The sequence below is a fragment of the Pleurodeles waltl genome, chromosome 4_2 (assembly GCF_031143425.1).
Source record: "Pleurodeles waltl isolate 20211129_DDA chromosome 4_2, aPleWal1.hap1.20221129, whole genome shotgun sequence".
NCBI classification, from domain to species: domain Eukaryota; kingdom Metazoa; phylum Chordata; class Amphibia; order Caudata; family Salamandridae; genus Pleurodeles; species Pleurodeles waltl.
Window position 1 is genome coordinate 967801975 of NC_090443.1, and position 9158 is coordinate 967811132.

Sequence of the window (9158 nt, forward strand, 5' to 3'; positions counted from 1 at the left end):
TCACTCCCCTGTCCATGCTCAGTGCTCCTCCCTGGGTTCTGCCATCTTGTTTCCAAGGTTGTCAGGGAACTCGGGAGCAACTTAGTGGCCAGGTCAGGCTGCTGACGTCAGAGCCCCCTCCTGATAGGTGCTTACCTGGCTAGGTGACCAATCCCCCTTTTAGGGCTATGTAGGGTCTCTCTCTTGGGTGGGTCCTCAGCTTCGGCTTGCAAGATTCCAGTAGGACTCCTCTGCAACCTCCACTTCGGCTTTTGGACTTCGGAACTGCGACTGCAACCTTCAGGACTTGACAACCTGCCTCCAAGAAGAAGACCTCTTCTACAACATTGTTTCCAGGGCTCCTGCCAGCAACTGCAATATTTCCACCGGCTGTGCATCCACTGAGGGCAGCGTGTTTTCAGTCTGCACTAAGACAAAAAAGGAATCTCCCTTGGAGTGAAGGTGTCACTCCTCTGCATCCGCAGGCACCTGTTGCAATGACAACTGGCTGCGTAGATCTCCTTTCCTCCTGAGCTGCGTGGATACTGCATCACAGGTGGTGGTCCAGAGTAGTCCTCTTGGTCCTCTCTACTAGCTATCCAACTTTGGTGGAGGTAAGTTCTTGCCTTCTCACACAGGACAGTACTCCCTTTCACTGAGTCTCTTACAGCTGCCACTGCTTCTTTGCATCTCATCCAAGGGATCTTCAGGTGACGTGTAGCTCCTGTCCCCAGCACTCCTTCCTGAGACGCACAACCCTCTGAGTGGTTCTCCTGCGGCGCAGGATCCCTTTCTGAAGTGCTGCGTGGGCTCCTTCTGCGACTTCTGTGTCCCCCTCCTGTGGGACTCCTGTAGGTGTTGCCTCTGCTCTTGTGGGCTCTCTCTGTCACTGAGGGCCCCCTCTGACTTCCCCTTCTGGGTTGAGTCCTCCTGGCCCTTGCTGGTCCGAGAGCAGCACCGCTTTCCCACTAACCGCAAATTTGACTTCGCCAAGGTTTGTTGGTGGAATTCCTCCACCGACACCTGTCTGCAATCTTCACGACAGTGTGGGGAATCTTCTGCATCCATCAGTCTGACCTGCCTTCCTCACTGTTGACCAACTCCTGCAAGTACAACTGAGTGGGTAGTAGCTCCTACTCCTCCTGGACTCCACTGTTACTTTTGTACTTGGTCCCCTCTCTCCACAGGTCTTCTTCTCCTGGAAACCACCACTGGTTTCTTGCAGTCTTGTCTGGGTGTCTTCTTTTCTACTTTTCCTTCCTTTTGGGTGGTTTGGGGAAAATCCAGTGATTTACTCCTTCTTTCCTGGTCTCTTGGGGGTACTGTGTTACTTACCTCTGTGGTTTTCTAGCACTCCCAGCTCCCCTCTATGCATTCCACATACCTAGGTGGGCGTCCTGTGTTCACATTCCATTTCTTTAGTCTATGGTTTGGGCTCCCCCTACAGTCACTACTGGATATCTACGTTTGGACTGTTTTCTTACCTTTTCTATGCCTATTACTGTTTACTAGTGTATATAATTATTGTATTACTTATCTCCTAATGGATGGTTGCCCTTCTATTATTTTGTTGTATTCTGTAACCAAAAATAAAGTAACCTTATTTTTGTACAACTGAGGGGCATATTTATACTCTGTTTGCGCCGGAATTGCGTCGTTTTTTTTTACGCAATTCCGACGCTAAACTAACTCCATATTTATACTTTGGCGTTATACGCGTCTAGCGCCAAAGTCCATGGAGTTAGCGTCATTTTTTAGCGTGGACACCTACTTTGCGTTAATGAGATGCAAGGTAGGCGTTCCCGTCTAAAAAATTGACTCCGAGGCATGTGCGTCGTATTTACACTCCCGGGCAAAATTCACACCCGGGAGTGGGCGGGTTAAAAAAAATGACGTACGGCCGCTTTTGCGCCGTTTTTTAGCGCCTGCAAAAGGCAGGCGTTAAGGGACCTGTGGGCTCGGAAGGAGCCCAGAGGTGCCCTCCCATGCCCCCAGGGACACCCCCTGTCACCCTTGCCCACCCCAGGAGGACACCCAAGGCTGGAGGGACCCATCCCAGGGACATTTAGGTAAGTTCAGGTAAGTCATTTTTAAAATATTTTTTTTGTGGCATAGGGGGGCCTGATTTGTGCCCCCCTACATGCCACTATGCCCAATGACCATGCCCAGGGGACATAAGTCCCCTGGGCATGGCCATTGGGCAAGGGGGCATGACTCCTGTCTTTGCTAAGACAGGAGTCATTTCTATGGGGGTTTGGAGTGAAAAAAAATGGCGCAAATCGGGTTGAGGCGAAAAATTTGCCTCAACCTGACTTGCCCCATTTTTTTACGCCCAAGCCCCATATCCCCCTACGCCGGCGCTGCCTGGTGTACGTCGTTTTTTTCCACGCACACCAGGCAGCGCCGGCGGCTAACGCCGGCTAACGTCATTGATTAAATACAGCGCCCGCATGGTGCTTCAGAATGGCGTTAGCCGGCGCTAATTTTTTTTACGCAAAAGTGCGTTAGCACAGTTTTGCGTCAAAAAGTATAAATATGGGCCTGAGTGTTTTCTTTCATGTGCCTAAGTCCTGTGTGACTGCAGTGGTTTTGCATGAACTTTCCATGTCTCCTAGATAAGCCTTGGCTTCTCATCCAGAGCTACCTCTACAGAGCATGGCTTCTAGACACTGCCTACACTTCACTAAGAGGGGATACCTGGATCTGGTATAAGGTGTTAGTTCCTTGGGTACCCACCACACACCAGACCAGCTTCCTACAGTGCCACATATATATACATAACTAGAGGGACTTTAAAATGACATTAACCCATACTGGAGAGAAAAACTCTGGAAGGCACTATAGACAAAAACATGGCTGACATATCCATATTTTAGAATGATTTCATCCTAAGATGTATTTGGAAAATGCAACACCCAACACCATGTGATTACACTTTCTTCTTCCATCGACATATACAATTGTCATCTGAATCAAAAATAGTTTCCAACAATTGTATTAAATGTGTGGGCACAATGAACACAGTACTGTGGGGGAAGAGAACAAGTCACATCTGGGGACTGAAAAGGAAATAAAACAAGAAGACACCCACAAAGAGAACAAACTGTTACAAAAGCACCTATTAAGTAACCATGAAGACACAAGCCATATCCTTCTGATGGGGCTAAAACCAGAGAGAGAGAGATGGGTTAAAATAATAAACTTTGATACAGAAGCTACAAAGGAAGCCCTGCATAAATGAGCCTGCTTTGAGACTGGGAAAATCTTGGCTAAGCGTTGTAGCCAGAGAGAGGTGCAGAATAACATTTTAAAAAAATGAAAGATCTATACTTCGACATTTTTTAAACAAATCAAGAAAAAGCAGTATCAGTAAGTGTCAGGTTCCTTTTTTGTGCTGGGGCAAGTCACTGTGAAGTGTAGTCAGAGTAGCACACCACTCCTCCCCAGAAGTTCTGACAGGAAGACCTATTGCCCTCCACACCCAAGCCTTTTTGCCCACTATCGGGCCCCAGTACACATTTCCTAGTGGAAGAGCAAGCACCAACCCAAGAGGAATAGCCACTCACAGAAAGGCCCTGGAAATGTTAGGCAGGGAAATGCCACCTGGGGAAGACAGTCTGGTGACCCTGGACACAGGCACATTTGGCTTAGGTAGGAAAATGCCAACTCTCTGAAAGTGGCATTCCTAAAATAATAATTTAAAATCTGGCGTTACCATGAAAGAGGGTTTTAAATTACAATTAAAATGAGAGAAACACGTATTTTGTAGCTGTTTCCTAACTGAATTTAGAACCTATTAACTGTAATAAGGTAAACAGTGTTAGTCTATGTGAGTCTAACCCTGTGACAGTGACAAACTACTATGGGAGGTTTTCCCTGCCAGGACATGTAAAACATTCAATATACATGTCCCATTTTTTAGCTACTATATACCTGCCCCAGGAGCCTCCAGGGCGTACCTTAGGGGTAACTTATACATTTTAAAAAGGGAAGGTTGAGGCATGGCAAAAGATTTATTTCTGCCTGGTTGAAAGGGCCATTTAAAACTGCATGACAGGCTGGAATGTCAGGCCTGAGACATGTTTTTATATGCAAATGCACTCCTTGTGAGAAAGTGGAATGCCATCACGCACAGGGAATTTAGCTAATGGCTGAAGTGGGTTGAACCTCTGTCCCATGCAAGAGACCAATGAATGAAAAGGGCTGGCCCAGCCCCTACAAGTAAAGTATATTACACATAGAGTTTTAATTACATTGCAACATCTTGGATAGAGCTAGACCTAAAAAACACACAGTTGCTTCTATCTAAACAGGTTGTTTTTTCAATTCATTTTGACATCAATTACAAAAGGGCACAATTCAACTCAATTGTATGGAGTTTCGTAAAATGTTGTGAAGCAGCCCTGCTGTGATAATGCTGGTGTTTTTAAACGTTTCAGCATGAATCAGTGGGTCTCATCATGACCTGGCGCATGTTACAGATGCAATAAACCTTACTTCAGAATACGGAGAAATGACATCCTTCCTTTTAAATAGTAATTGGTGTGGAAATATTCAAGGATAAACCACAGTTAACGTTTAATGACAGGGCCGTAGGGTCAAGGCCACCTTATAGCTGCCCTGAACACTCCTGGAAGAAACAGAATAGTTTTGTCCAGAATAGACACTGGACAATCTGATAAGAGCAGCTGGTAGTAGTGTGGAAAAAGACCTACTCCAAAAAGGCCTGGGCGTGAGAAGATTCTATAGACCGTCATTTTGTCAAGCCTTACAATTGATCCCAAACCGCGATGGCCATTTGTTAGCTAATATCTGCTCTGTTCTATGTTTTTTAACCCTGTCCAGCATGGACACCACGCCTCTCATTCCAGTGACGTACAAAGAAATGGCGAGGCATTCTGCGCCAGTGAAGCGTTTGGTTTGCTGGCGGCAGATCTAAGGTGGGGCGTGGCCACAGAACAAATATTTGCATATTTTCTCGCAGGGCCAACAACCTTTTTCCTTTGTTTCTATGTGTTAAATTGTCAATACTGTCTTTCGCTAGAACCCTCCGATCTCTGACTTCTTGCCATTCTACTAGAAGTGAATATGGTAAAAAAAAAAAAAAAAATCCTAATAGAAGTGGATGTTACTTAACTCTACCCTTATGAATTTGAGCACTTATATTCAAATCACAGTTCTTTCCTATTTGTCTAGAAGGTTTTTCTGAAAGAGAAACCACCTATTTATGTACCAACAATAGTATTAAAGCATTTTTAAAGATCTATATTTTACATTTTGTTACTGCTGATCATAACAATTTTATAGTAGAAAGTGAGATATAAATATGTTTTGTTGGTATTGTTATCTATTGATATTATGCCTGCAGATGGTTTAGTAAAACACAATGGGGTACAGTGAAGCACATTCTTTGCTGAAGACTATACAATTTTGGCTTGGTTTGAAACCCGAGAGGTTTTAGTCTAGGTTACTTCTATTCTAGATTTGCTGGCAAGCAGTATTCATTATGAGAAGTTGGCTTTCCAGGGATAAATATATGATTACAATGTGCTTAACATGTTCAGCAAAACAGACATGCATAGAGTGAGGTAGTGGGCCCGAGACCCACATGCTAATGAAGCAGTCCACACATACGCAAGCAGTATGGGCACTTAAGTGACCATGAACTCGTACACCCAGGGCCTTTTATTGACAGGGTCACCTGGCTGGTGACATCCAGGTTGGATGTTTGTTGAGTGGGTGTAGTCAATGTCCCTAGGAAGGGGCTGCTACATGACGAGTCCAGTCGGTTGGGCCCGACAGGAAACCCAAAGCAGTCCTGGCAGATTTTATCACACCAGTCCCCATATGCTGCATGTGAACGAACCTCACCAATACAAGGGGAGACTAGGGAGGACCCTCCCTAAGAAAACTTGGAAAAATGGCATAAATGGTGCTTTCTACAACACTTTCTTCATAAAGATGAGCCCAAGTTTTGAAATTATTATAGAAAGCTCAAGGCAGCTTCTCCGTCTCATTAAGTGGATTGATCTGGTCAAGTATGCAGAATGGTAAGTTGGCATGGAAGGAATAGCCAACAAATCCATGTTGGTTGTGGGAGTTGATGATATCATTAGCCTAAATCTTCCACCAAGGCAACAGGGCAATCTGCTAATAAAAAATGCAAGGTTGAGATCTGCAGAGGAAGATCGAGACGAGCTGGCCACAAAGGCTCATGCTGATTTGTGCATCTCTTTTTATCAGCCTCCTCCCAGTGACTGTGAAAGTACCTGTAGGAAAGTAGCCTCTTTCTATCATGGTAACCCCCATTATTCTGCCTGTTATTAGTGTGTTTGACTGTGTTCATTGGGATCCTGCTAACCAGGACCCCAGTGATTATACTCTCTCCCTTCTAATTTGTTAACTGTACATTTGTCCTCCCAAAGTTGGCATACTGGTCCCCCCATGTAAGTCTCTAGTATATGGTATAGGGCATTGGGGTAGCAGGGGATCACTATAGGCTACAGCAGTTATTCTGCCACCCACAGGGAACCCATTCAAAGGGTTCAGCAGGCCTGCCATTTCAGTCTGCGTGAAACGGCTGTATGCACCCGTTTTCGCTACAGGTCACTGCACCAGTTCGCTATAAGTCACCCCTATGGTAGGCCCTCTCAGCCCAGAGGGTAGAATGGCGGTACCTGTGTGTGATGGCACCCCTGCATTAGTAGAGATGTCCCCTCAACCTCCAGGCCCATTTTCCTGGACTTTGGGAGTGCGGGGATGCCATTTTACGCATGTAATGGACATAGGTCACTACCTATGTCCAGCTACATAATAGTAACTCCGAACCTGGGCATGTTTGGTATCAAACATGTCAAAATCATACATTGCAAGTATTGGAAGTATGATTCCATGCACTCTGGAGGCTCCTAAGAGGACCCCCCTAATTGCTATCACTAGTCTTACATGGTTTTCCGGGCAGTTTAAGCTGCTGCTAACGCTCAGACGGGTTTCTGCTCTCCTGCTGCTTGATTTGATCAAACCCAAGAAGGCAGAACAAAGGAGTTCCTTTGGGACAGGAAGGTAACACCCTCTACCTTTGGAAATAGGTTTTACTGGCTTGGGAGGGGTAGCCTCCCAAAGCCACTTGTATGCTTTGAAAGGCACATTTGGTGCCGTCCGTGCATAAACACATGCCCACCAGTTCAGGGACCCCCAGTCCCTGGTCTGGCACGAAACTGGACAATGGAAAGATGAGTGATCAATCTCCTGTCCATGCTCAGTTCTGCTCCAGAGGGTCCCTGGGTTCTGCCACCTTGTTTCCAAGGTTGTCAGGGAACTCTGGAGCATCTGAGTGGCCAGGTCAGGCAGCTGACGTCAGAGCCCCCTCCTGATAGGTGCTTACCTGGCTAGGTGACCAATCCCCCTTTCAGGGCTATGTAGGGTCTCTCTCTTGCGTGAGTCCTCAGCTTCGGCTTGCAAGATTCCAGTAGGACTCCTCTGCAACCTCCACTTTGGCTTCTGGCCTTTGGAACTACAACTGCAACCTCCAAGGCCCGACACCCTGCCTCCAAGAAGAAGACCTCTTCTACAACATTGTTTCCAGGGCTCCTGCCAGCAACTGCAACATTTCCACCGGCTATGCATCCACTGAGGGCAGCGTGTTTTCAGTCTGCACTAGGACAAAAAAGGAATCTACCTTGGAGTGAAGGAGTCACTCCCCTGCATCCGCAGGCACCTGTTGCAATGACAACCGGCTGCGTGGATCTCCTTTCCTCCTGAGCTACGTGGATCCTGCATCACAGGTGGTGGTCCGGAGTAGTCCTCTTGGTCCTCTCTAATAGCTATCCAACTTTGGTGGAGGTAAGTTCTTGCCTTCCCACGCAGGACAGTACTCCCATTCACTGAGTCTCTTACAGCTGCCACTGCTTCTTTGCATCTCCTCCAAGGGATCTTCAGGTGATGTGTAGCTCTAGTCCCCAGCACTCCTTCCTGCGACGCACAGCCCTCTGAGTGGTTCTCCTGCGGCGTGGGATTCCTTTCTGTAGTTCCGCGTGGGCTCCTTCTGTGACTTCTGTGTCCCCTTCCTGTGGGACTCCTGTGGGTGCTGCCTCTGCTCCTGTGGGCTCTCTCTGTCACTGAGGGTCCCCTCTGACTTCCCCTTCTGGGTTGAGTACTCCTGGCCTTTACTGTTCCGGGGGCAGCACCACTTTCCCACTAACAGCAAATGTGCCTTAGCCAAGGCTTGTTGATGGAATTCCTCCAACGACATCTGTCTGCAATCTACACTACAGCGTGGGGCATCTCCTACATCCATCAGTCTGGCCTGTCCTTCCTCACAGTTGACCAACTCCTGCAAGTGCAGCTGGGTGGGTAGTAGCTCCTACTCCTCCTGGACTCCACTGTGACTTTTGGACTTGGTCCCCTCTTTCCACAGGTCTTCTTCTCCTGGAAACCACCGCTGGTTTCTTGCAGTCTTGTCTGGGTTTCTTCTTTTCTTCTTTTCCTTCCTTTTGGGTGGTTTGGGGAAAATCCAGTGATTTACTCCTTCTTTCCTGGTCTCTTGGGGGTACTGTGTTACTTTCCTCTGTGGTTTTCTGGTACTCCCAGCTCCCCTCTACACATACCACATACCTAGGTGGGCGTCCTGTGTTCACATTCCATTGTATTTGGTATATGGTTTGGGCTCCCCTTAGGGTCACTACTGGTTATCTACATTTGCACAGTTTTCTTACCTTTTCTATGCCTATTACTGTTTACTAGTGTATATAATTAGTGTATTACTTACCTCCTACTGGAGGGTTGCCCTTCTATTATTTTGTGGTATTCTGTAACCAGAAATAAAGTACCTTTATTTTTGTACAACTGAGTGTTTTCTTTCATGTGCTTAAGTCATGTGTGACTACAGTGGTTTTGCATGAACTTTCCATGTCTCCCAGATAAGCCTTGGCTTCTCATCCAGAGCTACCTCTACAGAGCCTGGATTCTAGACACTGCCTACACTTCACTAAGAGGGGATACCTGGATCTGGTATAAGGTGTAAGTACCTTGGGTACCCACCACACACCAGACCAGCCTCCTACAGTGTCACATATATATAACTAGAGGGACTTTAAAATGATATTACCCATACTGGAGAGAAAAACTCTGGAAGGCACTATATACATAAACATGGCTGACATAGCCATATTTTAGAACAA

General features: G+C 46.6%; 1 pseudogene; it reads left to right on the plus strand.

Annotated features, from left to right (window-relative positions):
- Window positions 1–5146: 5146 nt before the first annotated feature.
- LOC138294328 (U7 small nuclear RNA) lies at window positions 5147–5201 on the plus strand (annotated as a pseudogene).
- The last annotated feature ends 3957 nt before the right edge of the window (window positions 5202–9158 follow it).